This window comes from Cydia splendana, chromosome 27, assembly GCF_910591565.1.
Source record: "Cydia splendana chromosome 27, ilCydSple1.2, whole genome shotgun sequence".
Taxonomy (NCBI): Eukaryota; Metazoa; Arthropoda; class Insecta; order Lepidoptera; family Tortricidae; genus Cydia; species Cydia splendana.
The window spans coordinates 6,458,949-6,476,088 of NC_085986.1; the positions used below are offsets into that span (position 1 = coordinate 6,458,949).

General features: G+C 37.0%; 1 protein-coding gene across 1 annotated transcript in view; it reads right to left on the bottom strand.

Annotated features, from left to right (window-relative positions):
* Positions 1–16,470, bottom strand: part of LOC134803750 (homeobox protein PKNOX2-like) — a 41,723-nt gene extending 25,253 nt beyond the window's left edge. The window contains exon 1 of the mRNA XM_063776584.1: positions 15,653–16,470. The gene's annotated coding sequence lies outside the window, so the exon portion shown is untranslated. The remainder of the gene's footprint in view (positions 1–15,652) is intronic.
* Positions 16,471–17,140: the final 670 nt, after the last annotated feature.

A 17,140-nucleotide genomic window follows, 5' to 3' on the forward strand; every position in this document is an offset into this window, starting at 1 on the left:
TCCATTTTGTTTTGAGAACCTGTAGACATCCTTTATTTTGATAAAAGACTAAATAGATGACTCAAAATTGAATATGGTGATTGTACTTAAAAAAACCGGCCAAGTACTTAAATATTTATTTTATTGTGTGTTTAGTACATATTTGTTGTTATAGCGGCAACAGAAATACATAAACTGTGAAAATTTCAACTGTCTATCACGGTTCATGAGATACAGCCTGTCAGACAGACGGACAGTGGAAACTTAGTAATAGGGTCCCGTTTTTACCCTTTGGGTAAGGAACCCAAAAAAAGTATTCCACCTTAATTTTTTTAAGTTTGTACCACACGTCGACCACACGCTTCGTTACGTTCACTTAGCACTTACATTCAGTTTGGGCGTTAATGGTTGTGTAATTGAAGATGGAATTCCTTTTATTTCACGGGTAATTAAGTTTTCCTGTAGGAAGATAAAAACCTATACCGAGTGCGATGTGTAGTCATAAATATTCAATAATATAAACTTAAACTGTTGCTGATAATAGTAAAGTTAGGCCAAGATAAGTCTCCAACGATTTTGACAGCACACGCAGTGCAAGTGTTATTTATACGTCATAAATCATAATTGCATAAGAGTGACATTTAAAATAACACTTGCACTGCGTGTGCTATCTAAATCGTTGCACACTTATCTTGGTCTAACTCTATCAGCAACTGTATGGACAAATTTTAGGGTGGATAGTAGTAGGGTTGATGAAAGTTTCAAAAAATTTGTTAGATTTCACTGACACTTCTGATGTTTTTTTACGAGAATTGAAGGAATGAATTTAGGAAAAATTTCCGTAAAAAACGAGAAAATTACGGGTTTTACTACGTGAAAAGTTTCATATTAGTTTTGGCAGTAGCTATAAGATTTTTATGAATGCTCAATCATCATACTATACGACGTTTGAATAACAATATACGTTTAGGTAGGCTATTACTTATTTAGTTTTCTAGTGTCCCTTAAAAGTCACTTATACCATAAATAATCTATACCACACTCGAACGTGGCAATAAACATGAACCTATAACTATCATTACCAGCGTGCCAAGAACGTATTAGCATAAAAGGAACATAATACGTGATGAGGTTACTGCTCACATGTGTTTATCACTATAAAAGGATCGGCGGACAGGCTTGATTTCATTCTAAGGGTCATTTGCTCAATTGATTCAGAGTCGTAATTTATTGACTTACAGAAGTTGCTAAGCGGACGAGGTGTTCAAAATTACCTTGACACGCTCTTATTCTCTTAACAATAATGTCGCATCAAGATAATTTTGAACACCTGGCCCGCTTAGCAACTTCTGCTGCTGACTGAACATCCATTTATTTACACTCTTCGTTTCTTCATAACTTTAATGAATAACCTTACAAAATCCTTTGCCTCGAAACTTTACCGTACTTACTTAGTAGTGTAGTAAATAAAGGTAGTGGACCCCGCAGTAATTCCTCAGCCAGAAAAAACTTTACAGTATGATAAAGTATCAATAAATAAAAAGTATTGTATAAATTTCCAAAGAATAATAATAATAGAATTAAAGTAAATACCTAAAGTCTTAAATCGTTAATATCTTTTTACGGAAAAATGCTCCGTTCAAACTTTCTTCACCAGACATATTCATATAACGTATTCCAACAATATATGAAATATCAAAAAAATATCCCAGCAGAAATACCAGTATTAATAAAATAAAATTTTTTGGCGTGTCTTGGACCGGAAAATTGCTCAGTCTAATTTTTTCACTGGAATGCCATTTTATTGCCGTTTTATACCTACAAAATGAAAATCTAAAAATTTTCCACTCTCAGTTTTTAATAGTTCTATAATACATACATTTCGATACGCATTTTTTTTGGATTTTTTTACCCACTGCGCCAAATTATATTCTAAGATCATATAAGAAGAAAAAAATGACAGAGCAATTTTCCGATGAAAATGAGCGTCAAACAAAGGAAGTATCATAAAAAAATATTCTCATGTTTGACAAAACTTTTAGATTTTTTTCTAGTATCACATACTGATACAAATAACTTATTTTGTAAAATAATTTTGGACTGAGGAATTACTCGGTTCAATATATAATCAGATTTGTGTTTTTACCTAACTTAGGAGTGGTTTTTTTTTGGATATTTATAATGTTAGTCTCGGCTCATACTATACAATAACCAAGCTAAATTTCATCGACTGAGAAATTAATGCATGGGTCTCCATACAACAACTTGCTTCATTTACTACACTATAGGCCACTTAGAAGTCTAAGAACGCAATATTGAGACTTGTCTTTTCGGATTATCATAGACAACTGGGAATTATTTTTTCCCAGTTGTCCCCATCGTGTTAACTATTAATTCCGAAAGTCGACGGTTCGAATCCTGGCCCGTAGGTACTAGCCCCAATGAATTTTTCGGAACTTTGTACGGAATATCATTTGATATTTTACCACTAGCTTTTCGGTAAAGGAAAACATCGTAAGTAAACCTGAATACATCCGCGAAGAAATTAAGAAAGTAGTAGTAGTAAACTCTTTATTGTACAAAAAGACATATTAATAATAACATACAATTAGTAAGAAACACAAAGGCGAAGTGTGTGTAAAGTCCTCAAAGCGTGGGGACTATAGCCCAATCCCTCTAGTGCTTGAGAGGTGGGACTTGGACACGGCTGGCTTTAAAGGGGCCCACAGATTACCAGGCTCTAATTTCACCACGGTGACAGGTGCGACAATTGTAAAACATCACTGTTGCTGACGTCACAGGCATCCATGGGCTACGGTTACCGCTTACCATCGGGCGGGCCGTATTCCTGTTTGCCACTATCATTGTTTTATTAAAAAAAACTTTATTATATCGAAAAAAACAGATATTTCTCTTGCTAAGTTTATGACAATTGTCACAAGAAACACTACAATTGTCACGAAATTCCGACATATAACTCATTACCTGTCAAGAATTACCTACAATTCTTCTAAATCTTGACAATTGTCAGAAACTTCGCAAAAGAAATATCTGTTTTTTTCCGATATAATAGTTTTTTTTTAATAATACAATGATGGTGGCAAACAGGAATACGGCCCGCCCGATGGTAAGTGGTAACCGTAGCCCATGGATGCCTGTGACGTCAGCAACAGTGATTTTACAATTGTCGCACCTGTCACCGTGGTGAAATTGGGGCCAGTTCGCCGGACGATATATTATTATTTTTGCAGCCTTCGAGCTGTAAAATTTATTTATTGCAGGTGACTGTACCTGTAGGCTGTACAAGAAAATAAAGGCCTTTGAAATGTGGTGCTGGAGACGGATGCTACGTATCCCATGGACAGCCAAGAGGACAAACGTCTCTATACTCCAGCAGCTTGGGATCCAGACAAGGCTATCCACCACCTGTTTTAAAAGGATTCTTACCTATTTTGGACGCATAGCCCGCCGAGAACCTGACAACTTGGAGAAATTTGTAGTTGTTGGCAAAGTAGACGGCAAGCGGCGACTTGGCAGATCTCCTGCTCGGTGGTCGGATCAGGTCGCTACCCTTACAGGCCTCACAATAGCAACCGCCATAAAGAAGGCCGAGAGCGGGTGGGATGGAAGCGATTGGTGACAGAGGTCATCAGAAAATTTCAAGACGGACACGACCTTCAGCAATGAAGAAAACGACTAGAGAGAGAGAGAGTACCTGTAGGCAACTTTACTCGCTACAACGACCGTCTTTTCAATTGCGCCACCGCCTAAAAAGTTAATGTATCGTAATGTTCCTAATTATGACGGCGCACGTAAACTAGTTATAGTGTATGTCTGTCTGTTTGTTCGTCTAATCAGACGAGCTCGCACCTCGTTTGGGCGAGGTTGGAAACTAGTTGCATGTTGTTTCAAAATGCTACTTTTAGGGTTTCGTACCTAAAAAGGAAAAAACGGAACCCTTATAGGATCACTCGTGCGTCTATCTCTCTCCGAAACTACTAGGTCTAAAATTTTGAAAAAAATACACAAAATAGTTCTTTACCTATAGATGACAGGAAAACTTATTAGAATGTGCAGTCAAGCGTGAATCGGACTTAATTACTTAGTTTTTGATCCGACCCCTACAGGTTTTTAAAGACATTTCGTTCACATTTCGCATAAAAAATAATACATTGTTAAAAATTGGTTAATGTTCGGACTCACGTTCTAAGGGTTCCGTTAGAACGTGAGTCCGACTCGCACTTGACCGGTTATTTCTTGTTGTATTACTTAGTACATACAATACTTAGTAGGTAGTTCGTATTGTCTAATAGGCTGAAAATATGTATATAGTAGGTAGATATACATATATATTATTAAAAATAAACTTTAAAATACAGAGCAGCAAAAAATCTATAGGTAGATAAAAATAACAAACTCAGTTTTTTAGAGTTCCATACCCAAAGGGTAAAAACGGGACCCTAAGCTATTACTAAGACACCGCTGGCCGTCTTTCCGTCTGTCACCAGGCTGTATCTCATGAACCGTGATAGCTAGACAGTTGAAATTTTCACAGATGTATTTCTGTTGGCGATATAACAGCAAATACTAAAAAGTACGGAACCCTCGGTAGGCGAGTCCGACTCGCACTTGTCCGGTTTTTCTTTGCCGCAAAACGGCATTGTCAAAAAAACTTATTCTCCATTTGTAAAAAAAATAAAAACAGAGGGAATAAGGCAAGCATCTGGCCGGCGAATTTATGATAATATTCGTTAAATAATAGAGAAGCGCGGCATTAAGATACAAATTCGAGGCGGGGAAAGGGTTCGTAGGGAGGGGACGACGATAGTTGCGTCGATAATATCGATATCGATATAATATTGACAAAAGATACTTGGAAAAAAAACAATAGATCATTAATAGTTTTCAGTGGTGGTAGTAGTAGTACTATTTGAGTAATAGATATACCCCCTTTTTAGGAAAGGAACGTACTCGTAGTTATTCTTATCGTCAAAAAAATCTGTGAATGTAGATTGTCTCACCTCCGAATTCAACAGTCATTCAACGTAAATTTCAGTTTTTAGGGTTTCGTACCCAAAGGGTAAAAAACGGACCCTAAATACGGGGTCATAATTTTATAGAAGTTTGACGTTTAAAATAACACTTGCACTGCGTGAGCAATGAGCAGTGCCAGTGCCAAGCATGCAACAACATACGTGCAAAGTAAGTAAGTAACACTTTATTGTACTGAATAGAATAGAATAGAATATGTTTATTGCTCACATATTGATCTTACTCTACAAGTACAATAAGATTACAACATGTTACCCTACAACCTACAAGGGCATTGCAAATACACGTGCATATAAAATATGAATACACATAAGAAAGGTACACTATAATTTATCTATTTATCTATTTCTACGCCTATTAAATATAACAAAAATATTATTTTATTATCTTAGAATTATATTTAGAAGCATGCAACAGCAAACGTGCAAAGTATTCAGTTGGCTCTGTTGGCTGTGCTTCTCATAAATCCCACCCCTAACCATCGACAACAGTATCGACACGGCCCACCCCACGACATTTCCATGTAGGTCGCATAAAAATAACATTTTCGCCTCCCCGGCACATCTGCTCAAATATTGACTCGCCACGATCGTGTCTGGCGCAAGCAAGATTTTGACTTCTGCCTTATTTTGCAACTGATTGCGTTTTTGTTTTTGTGCTGACATGAAAGACTAATGAACATTTTTTTTATTTGATACTGTACATCTAACAGTCGACTTTTGTTTTTAAGGTTCTTAATTGATTGGTAGATGTTATTAAAAAGTTTCATTTATTTAAAAAACTTCAAAAAGATGCAATCAAAATTTTCACAACTGATTTTCATTTTCAACCTGCGTCTCTTGTTTTTTGTTTGTGCTAATTTGGTATTAAGTAATTACTGTTTACGTTTAAAGAAACATTTTTTTTAGGTTAACATTGCAAAACTAATGGCACAAAATATGAATCTGTGCGTCTAATGGTCGGTTCCAGATGGTTCTCTTTTTTCGCTGTCTTGGTAAATATATTTAAATATTTTTTATTTTATTTTTGTGTTCATTAGGACCTTTTTGCACATTGATTAGAGGAGATATGGAATTATACTGAGCAACTTTTATTATGGGATTAACCCAGAAATCACGAAAAAGAAATGTACCCTCCCATAGAAAATGGACCAACCAAAATGTATGAAACAGCCAAATTTTTTTTTCACGGTTTCGGGGTTGGTCCCATAGTAAAAGTTGCTCAGTATAATCCCAAAACCTCCCTGGCAACGGGAATGCAGTTATTTTTTAGCCACCCTGTATATAAATTCACACTAAACACCAATCCATGTGTAATCAATGTGTAAACAGGCCCTTTATATTTCATATTTTGACTGTTACTGAACCGACATTGCGAAATGTAAAGTAGTGTTAACAACATATTATCCCTGTTCACACTTGTTCAAATACAGCATAAAACGAACGAAAGCCGTTAAGGTAACACCACACACCTCGAACGCAAGCGTATGACATGTGTTCGGGGGTGTCTGAGCTGCATATATTCGTAACGCCGTATTCACTAGTACTACTAAATAATAAAATCCGACTACAAATAATTTTTATCACTCATTCCTTACAATATGATGTAAATTAACGAACTCTTTTAAGATTAAAGCCGTTCAAATTAACCGCAAGTTAATACCTTACGGCAAAAAGGAGTTGAACCAAGAAAAGTCTGCAGAGATTTTGACAGCACTCGCAGTGCAGGCGTTATTTTAAACGTCAAACTTCTATGAAATTATGACGTATCATATACAATTTAATTGATACATCTTCCGAATCCGATAAGACTTAATGTACCGGAAATATTAGCTTGCTACGTTAACAAACATAATAAATGTACAGTCGAGACCCATTGCAAGAAAGTGGAAAAATTTATACATATTTATGAACTCGACTGTAAAATTCGTCGTAACGGCACGGCACGCGAAAAGCGTCGCAACAAGCCCGCACTGCTAGGGTGCCGCGTCAGCACCCCGATCCAATTTCAAATTTGAATTCCGAACCGCTTCCGCCTGCAGCGGCTTTCCCTCGCTTTTCTTTTCGGCCAGCGCGTTTGAGTAGCGTCTTTGTTTATTTTACAGTTTCTATTTGGAGAGTTTTTTTTTAACTGGCTGCCGAGTCCTGGGTCTTTAGCTCTTTAAACGATTATTGTTAGGCTACGGCTGTCATATAAGGGACATGTGGTTTATTGACAATGTATTGACAGGTGTTTTAAACTGAAAAATTGAAAAGTACGATGTTCTGCGTTACTTATCCTTTGCATTCTTTCATATTGGTGATGGAATTTCCATCAGAAAAGTTCCTTATGCACATAAAACATGCTATGCTTAAAGGTTACCCTTTTTCGGACATCCACAACACCTCAGTAGTCAGTGTCAGTACCCATGGGAAATCGGAACTATACGAAACGAAAAATCATTTCCCCTATATCTTTGAGAGTCGTGTTTTTTTATGGGCGGACAGTTACGTTACGTCATTCTATTCTATATTCAAATTGTCAGAAAATTGCGTAATAATAAGCCTGTAGTTAAAGAAACAAGTGAACAATTAAAAAAAAAACCTTTTTTTTGCGGATTTTGCTATTTGAGGTTCTGATTATGGTAGTCATGTGGTAGTCTATTTCAGATGAGCCATAAAAACAATCGATTTACGGCCCTTTCCATTCATTTAAATCAAGTTTTAGTAGCTTGGCATACATGTGTCGAAGTCTAGTCAGGGGTCCTACTTTGTCGCTTAACATAAAAGCGAGATTTGCTTGTATCTTTATACGAATAACCTGTCAGAGCGTCTTTATGGCAAGCGACAAAGTAGGAGGTTTTGGCGGCCGCGGACGCATATAATAAGAATACAAAACAAACATACAAAAACCGCTGAAATCATAACATTCATAAGTTATTATAGGTAGTATACGCAGCACTATTTAGAATAATAATAAATGTGTTTAATTTAAGCATTACATAGGAATAACGGTTATTTTTTTAATTAGTAGTATTTTATTTACGTATGACACTTAAACAAACGTTATAAAGACAAATTATCGATATCGATAAAAAAGAAATCAAACCCTACAAACATCATACACATGAGTAAATAACAAGAAAAGCTATATTCGGCAATATGTTTCAGTGTTTCAAGTATATAGGGTCATTGCGTCAGTTCACCGTCCAGTGCCTGTTTCCGTCCACTTGGCGTAGTTGCTACAAAGAATTGCGTATCATTGAATATACAGGTATATATTCAAATTATACGCATTTCTTGAATATATAGGCATACATTCAAATTATACGCAATTCTGTAGCAACGACGCCAAGTGGACGGAAACAGGCACTGGGCGGTAAACTGACGCAATGACCCTATGTACATTTCGTAATTTTTGAGATTTTTTTATCTTAAACTTTATTGCACATAATAGCAGTACAACTGATTTAAGTAAGTATTATGGACATTTTTAGTCAGTTATAACGATTTAAAAAATAATACCTTTTCACAACGGCACAGAAAACTGCCAATTTAATAAATAATACCCTGAAATTGATAGAACTCTATTTTAGTTTATGCTTTGACCGTTCTTCATTCTTATCAAAGCTGTCTAAAATTAAAATAGACTCATTTTACGAGTAAGAGCACACTTACACTTCAAACTCAACATCATCACCCCTCTTGCGTCGTCAAAAATAAACCAACGTAAACTTAACATATATTTCATTCCTTGAACAACTAAACGCAAACTTTACTCCTTTGTGTTGAAACAAAGGAACGTGGCTAACCGAGGAAAAATATTAAAATTATTATCCAAAAATCTGGCACCGATGCAGAAACGAAACGGAATTTCGCCCGCGAAAAAAGACTTTGACAGCGAAAAAGGCGGGAAAGGACCCCCATTACAGACAAGTGACGCCTCGAACCAGCTTAAAAGTAAAAGAGCTTATATTTATTGGGTTTTTGGAAGATATGTGTCTGTTTGGTTTTGAGAGTACTCTTGGCTGGCTGTATAATTGGAGTGGAGAGATATGGCTAAATTTTAATAACTTTCCTGGGCAAGTTATGGGTTCCAGTGTATATTAGGAGTAAGTGTTGTTATTTATTTGATCTTGTAAGGTGCTTACGCAAAAATGGTTGTTAGAAGTACTACTAGCCTAAGCCCGTGACTTTGTCCGCGTAGAAGTTGCTAACTCTTTTAACGTTTTTACTCCCCTTATGCCCGTTTTCAACCAAAAAAAAAAGCGTAATGAGCGGAAGCGGTGGCAACGGAATGAACGGACCGGAGTAACATGAAATTGACATTCCAGTCTTATTCAGTGGAAGCACTTGTGTATATTTCATCGTTGTGAGTTAACACCTTCGCTGCGTCATTAGTCTTTCAACCCCATACCACATTGAACGTGTTAAGCGGGATCCAAACGGGGCCTCCTTTCTACAATATTAGAGTATATATGTATTTCAAATTTCAAGGTCCTTCAACGTTTTATTAGGCTATTAATTAGGCTGTACGCGTTATCTACCAAAGATCTAGGTATATAACGGCAGTGTTAGGTATATAAAAACACGCGTCTTCGTCTGCGTGGAATCAGTAATTTGAGTAGTTTTATTTCTACTAAGGATAAAAACTAAAAAAACTAAACTATCTCTATGAACTAAATCGGTTCAACGGTTTAAGCGTGAAGAGGTAACAAACAGACAGACAGACAGAAAGACACACTTTCGCATTTATAATATTGGTATGAAAGTATGGATAGAGAAATAAGTAAGTATAGAGTGCTCACTCCATACATGTTTTCTTACCAAAAACGCTTATTATTTTCGTAGTCGACATCTAGCGTCAAGTAGCAGATTTATCAGCACTGCTACTTGACACTAGATGTCGAATAAAATACCCTTTGTTAAAGTGAATCGGCGATAAATGCCATACAATGATGTCAAGAGTTAGACCAAGATAAGTCTGCAACGATTTTGATAGCATACTCAGTGCAAGTGCCAGGGGGCGCCATAAGCCTTCTGTAAGAAGTGCATATACTTGGAAATATTCGACCTATGCCACCCTCCCGGTGGCCTAATAGCACAGACACCTGCCGCGATAGCAGAGAACCGCTGGTTCGATTCCAGCCTGGGGCACTGGAGGCCTTGGTCACTTTTTAGGGTTCCGTACCCAAAGGGTAAAAACGGGACCCTATTACTAAGACTCCACTGTCCGTCTGTCTGTCTAGTCTGTATGTCTGTCACCAGGCTGTATCTCATGAACCGTGATAACTATACAGTTGAAATTTTCACAGATGATGTATTTTTGTTGCCGCTATAACAACAAATACTAAAAAGTACGGGACCCTCGGTGGGCCAGTCCGACTTGCAGTTGTCCGGTTTTTCTTAGTATATGACAGTTATATCAGTTTATAAAACTTTTTTGTACGGAAAAGAACTGTCTTCTTGTGATAGAATATTTTACATTAATGATCACAACATTTCAGAAGAATCTGTCGAGAAACACAACCTGTAGAGGCGAAAACATTTTTTTCCAAGCTGAAACAAAGACGCCTTGTTCGCTCTTCACGTTCGCTCAGGCATAGTAAGCATAGAGTGCTCACTCCATACATCAGTTTTGGTACCAAAACGACTATTATTTTCGTAGTCGACATCTAGCATCGAGTAGCGGAATTATCAGCTGGCCTAGCCAAGGTTACAATCGCTATCGCTTCGACAACGAAAAGCATTATGTCTCTCTATCACTCTTCCATATTAGTGTGACAGTGACAGTTGCGTTTCGATCGCTACGGAGCGTAAGCGATTGGCATCTTGGCTACGCGGCCAGTACCGCTACTTGATAGTAGATGTCTCGAGTGTCGCGACTCACGAAAATCGTATTAAACAATAATTTACAACTTATTAGTTCAAATATTTCAAGCTGGAGTTGAAAATAGAGTTCCGGTTAATCCAGTTATAATATTAGCTGAAAATTGTTGAGCATTAGACTTTTCGATCGTCGCAACATCTATTGTCAAGTAGCAGTACCGATAATTCCGCTACTCGATGCTAGATGTCGACTACGAAAATAATAGTTGTTTTGATACCAAAACTGATGTATGGAGTTAGCACTCTATGTCAGGGCTCGGAACCGGTATTGAAATACCTGTTAATATCGTTCCAAAACCGTTATATTATTTCGTTCATTGAAAAACCGGTTAATCATCATCTGTGAAAATTTCAATTGTCTAGCTATTACGTTTCATGAGATACAGCCTGGTGACAGACAGACGGACGGACAGACGGACAGTGGAGTCTTAGTAATACTCCACTGGCCCCCACTGTATAACCCTTTGGGTACGGAACCCTATAAACAAGTAGATTTAAAAGTCGTCTGCCTCTGATTCATTCATTCAATGGCGATGTCTCGGTTTGGGACGAGGGTTGTATTGTCATAAAGTTCAGGCTCCAATTTCACCACGGTGACAGGTGCGACAATTGTAAAACATCACTGTTGCTGACGTCACAGGCATCCATGGGCTACGGTTACCGCTTACCATCGGGCGGGCCGTATTCCTGTTTGCCACCATCATTGTTTTATTAAAAAAAACTTTATTATATCGAAAAAAAACAGATATTTCTCTTGCTAAGTTTATGACAATTGTCACAAGAAACATTACAATTGTCACGAAATTCCGACATATAACTCATTACCTGTCAAGAATTACCTACAATTCTTCTAAATCTTGACAATTGTCAGAAACTACGCAAAAGAAATATCTGTTTTATTCCGATATAATAAAGTTTTTTTTAATAATACAATGATGGTGGCAAACAGGAATACGGCCCGCCCGATGGTAAGTGGTAACCGTAGCCCATGGATGCCTGTGACGTCAGCAACAGTGAGTTTACAATTGTCGCGCCTGTCACCGTGGTGAAATTGGGGCCATTGGTAGCGTTGGTGGCCTAGTGGTAATGGGACTTTAAATCCGAAAGTCGCGGGTTCAAACCCAGTTCGTACAATCAGCTTCAATAGTGGATGAAACAACGTGCCAAAAGTATCTGCCACCCTGGAATACTTTTGTAAAATCTCTATACTTCGCGTTCAAAATGCGATAGACAGTGTATCGTTTCTCTGCGAACGATTGTTATCTTGGCCTCATAGTCTAATAAAACATGGTCTTCTCTTCCCAGAGTGACACAAGCCTACGTCACAATAACATTGCCACTTTATATAGCGCTATCGCATATTATTATATAGCGCTGTCGCATTATGACGTAGGCTTGTGTCAGTCACGTGGTCGGAAGAGTACCAGGCGGAGTATATTATTATACCATGTCTTGGCCTCTAGCGGCCCACCATACGAAAAAAAATGGTAGGTAGTCAAATTTGTAACAGCCCCACAGTCAACCCTATAGGTAGGTGAATCAATTATCTCTTTTTGTTATTCTGTCTAGTCAGCCAGGCGACAATAAAAGTAGCACAATGCATGGTATAATAATATACTCCGCCTGGTACTCCATTCCCGTCTTTTCTAGGTCACCTAACTGACACGGGCCTACGTCATCATGCGACAGCGCTATATGATAATATGCGATAGCGCTATATATAGCGGCCATGTTGTTGTGACGTAGGCCCGTGTCACTCTGGGAATGGAAGACCATGTTTTATTAGACTATGGCACAGTGCGTTAGAAGAACTCTTGTATTGTGTCTTGATTGGAATACTATAGGTACTCTGTGTCTGTATCCTTTAGGTACTTAACTAAACGGGCATTTATTTGTATGATGATACAGATATTTGTTCCTGAGTCATGGTTGTTTTCTCTATGTATTTAAGTATTTATATATTATATATATCGTTGTCTGAGTACCCACAACACAAGCCTTCTTGAGCTTACCGTGGGGCTTAGTCAATTTGTGTAAGAATGTCCCTATAATATTTATTTATTTATTATAAACATTTTCAAATGTACAAATGTACATTTTCGGGTAGTTATAACATTTATTGATTAACCAACCAAATACAAAACCACCTGGATCTGTTATTGAATGACCTGACTTTAACCTGCATTATTTGATCATGTAATGTTTTCATCTGCCTTCCACTGGCTTAAGAAGTCTTTTGAGGGTAGATTTTGTTTATTCTTTTTAATATACCTAAAGATACAGAGTATAATATAACTAATTCTTTTCTCCAAAATCAACCAACCACTTTACTGAGAAGCATTCACATAATAGGCAGCACAGACATAATACAACTCCTCATACTGCAGAAAAAGTGCATAAGGATTCTTACAAATATTAAAAACTTTGAAACCTGTAAACCTCTCTTGAAACTTTCGAAACTTGAAATTTTTAACTTTACCTTTTTTACATATTCTAGAAGCCAGTAAATTTGTTTGCAAGACCCTGACTTTATATACAAAAGCATCAGACCGCCACACATGTCCCTAAATCTAAATCAGTTGTTCGGAACTGTCAAAATTTTGATTTCTAACTGACAGGCTGATACTGTCCGGCGGACTGTTAATCAGTGGGCCCCTTAAGACATAAAGATAAAATAAAATAGCCATACCTTCAAGTAACTTACAAATTAGTAATAAGAGCCCTCGCGTAATGACTATTAAGAATTTTTTATTAGTATAATTATCTTCCAAAAGAAATACAGTGAAATCTCGGTAATCCGGCACTTCGATGGTCCGGTATACCCAGTAATCCAGTACTAGTATTGGGATACAAATTTGCGCTAACATTTTCGCCCTTCAATCTCTTTATAAATGGATAATTTCCAGATAAAACTAGTTTTTTTTTTTAGTATTTTAGTAAAATGTATTTCTACGAAATACTAAAAAACACATCATTATTATGCAGATCAACGTGCAACTCCCTGTACACCTAAAGAAAATAGTGATGAATTCATCTCTACTACCTTGCCTCACATATGGCTGCCAAACCTGGACCTTTATAATCAATCAACAAAAAGCAAAATACAGACCACCCAAAGAGCAATGGAGAGAAGCTGTCTAGGCATCAAACTAAAAGATAAAATAAGACGCTCCAATATTAGAAAAAGGACACAAGTAACTGATGCCTTGCACTTTGCTCAGAGCATGAAATGGAGATGGGCCGGTCATGTGGCAAGGTTCAACGACGGGAGGTGGACAGGAAAGGTGACCAAATGGAAGGGGCTATGGCTCTAGAAAGAGAGGACATCCACTAGCCAGGTGGCAGGACGAGATTGTTGCCACTGCAGGCATAGAATGGCATAGTGTAGCGCTAGATAAATCCAAATGGAAACAGCTGGAGGAGGCTTTTACCCAGAAGGGGTCTACAGTAGGAAAATAAAAACTTAAAAATCTATGTATCAAATAAGAATTACAAATCACTTAAAAATCACAATCCTCTGTGGAATAATGAAAGCTCTAATAAATAAATAAATAAAATTATGCAGATTTGCTCTAACTTCCACTAAACCGAATTTTCCAGTAATCCAGCTCTCTTGTGTCAGCATTAGTGCCAGTTTAGTGAAATTGTACTGTAACTAAAGAGCAAACTTACACAAAATTCGTTAACAAGCTGAAAACCGACCACAGTTTTTATTCTCTGCAAGAGTTTTTCAATGCAAATAAGTATTATTCTAAGTTTATAAAATAATATCTTACTTATTTTTAATGTAGAAATAGTTGATTAAGAATTAATTGAAAGATTTATGTGTTTTATACCTATGTAATTACATGTAAAATTTGCAATACCCTTCTAGGGTAACATGTTGTAATGTAACTATTGTACCTAGCGTACACCAACATGAGAGTAATAAAGATATTCTATTCTATTCTATTCACACAAACAGATAGACGCGGTGGCCCGGCGGGAGACTTTGTTTTTTATAAGATGTACTGATAATAGAAAAAAAAATACCACGTGAAAACTTTTCATCCTCTTGCTCGAAGAAAGCTTGCCCCAGTTGCACCATTTAAGAAATTCAGAAGATAATCCAAAACATGTAATAACTTTAAAAAATTTGAATAATATTTACAAAAATCATAGTTAAATATGATTTATAAGAATGGAATTTTAAGTGATTATTGACGTATGTCATTAATGTAAAAATTTGGGGGACATCCTTCATAAAAAAATATTTGGATGTGCCAACATAACGGAAATAATCCAAAAATCGATAATCGTATACGATTTAACCGAAATAAAAATAATCGTATAAAGAAGAGAAAGCGTAAATGTCTTCAAACCACGTGGAGCGGCAAGGTCGAATTTATGTTTTCAACTTGTCAAGCGCGGCGTGTGATAAATTAATTCTACGGGCCGTTACCGTGATCTATGCTAAGGAAATTCATACCTTATACGCGAAACATAAGGTCGCGTTTCCTTCGCGGTAAAGGCCCACGCATAGTCGCCAGCCCAGGCAATATATCTTAGGCCGTGTACTGCCCGTGACAGTTAGTAAACAAACTGGAGCTACCGCAACAAAGGATCTCTGCCATTTTGCAACATTAATACACAACATGAGCAAACTTTGAGCTCGGCCAACGATTGTATTTTCCGAAATATCATTCGTAATATATGCATTGACGCTTTTAATAAGCATACAATACAAAATTGAGGTCGTAATAAGGCTCACTTACCAGAAGAAAACAACACGGTGTCGCTTGGTACTGTGGAGTCATCTGCACATCTTGCACATATCGATCACAGTCTTGCAGTTCTTAAAAACACTAAGCTAAAAAAGGAGGTTAGCACCAAAAATCTCAAACAGTCATTTATCAATCACAAGTCACGCGAGACAGTATTAAATAAACAGCTTTTTATTACAAATACAACACGAGCACGTTATGTGATTCACTATCAAAATAAAAATAGTGGCAGACGCTCCGTCGACGGTCGAGCCACTGTCTGTCTGCCGTGCTGTCAATATTCGTCAAAACGAAAATGGCGACACCCTCGACAGAATACGATCAGCACCGGCCTGCCGGCTATCGCCCTCCCTTTCGAAACATAGCGAAAGAAAAGGATGGGTGCCCGACGTGTTGTCTTCAACCCGAACGAGCTGATTTGTGATGTCACGCCCAGCGGCGTAACGTTTGCGTAATTAAACGCTCATGACGGCTCTTAAACTCGTTTTAATAACGTTAATTCACAACTATTTCTTAAATTAAGGTCGCCGGTTGAAATTGTTCATCATACAACAGGTTGACGCAATGAAATGTGTCTTTATGTTCTAATAATTCGTCTCTGCGCAGGCTAAGCCCGTCCCACCACTCAATATCTGTCGTGAGAGCGCCTCCTACTTTTTCTTATTTTATTCGTGTCTATTTTTTTCAGACGTTCATCTCGACTGCATTAATCTGGTGCAGTCCCACTGCAGTTTGATTAATAATCAAGTTAAGTCTTTGCTCTCTTTGAAAACTCGTTCGTTGATGCTCACGATAAAAATGTTTTTTTTCTTTTTGCCCTGCCTATACGTTTTCTAATACTTACCGTGTTAAAATTAGGAGTAGGTACGAATCTTTTAATTTATTAACTACAATCTACGACCTATCACAAAACTTTCTATAAATTAATAGGTTGCCTTACTTGGCCTTTGATACAGGTTAATCGGGTGATTCTTATCTGAAAAAGATTACGGGTTTTCAATTAACGAGCGCTTCGAAGAACGTAATATCTAATACCTTCTGATTACGCAATAAATTGATAAATAGGCTGATTATGTTATGATCTTTAATTACTTTAGATAACTTTAAGAGCCGATAAAATAGCAAGTACTATTTAGCGCAGCACCGGTAAGTACCGGCTTCTAAATTAAATTTAAAAATCAGCCTTCAATTTTATATGATACTTGTTTACGACCGATTATGATACGATTAAATCGTGTAATCGATATATCATGCATGCCAACATCGCGTAATAAAAATAGTAAAAATTAATTTCTATATAAATAGGTACCATACATATAATCATCATATAAATCATGTCTTTTATGACAGAAAAGTAACTTAAGACGAAATTTCACGACTAGAAAAACTATATTATTCATTTAGAATTATAAAACAATTTTAATTGTAATAATAATCTAATATATTTTTCTCAAATATTTTCTAATGCAGCGCCATGTT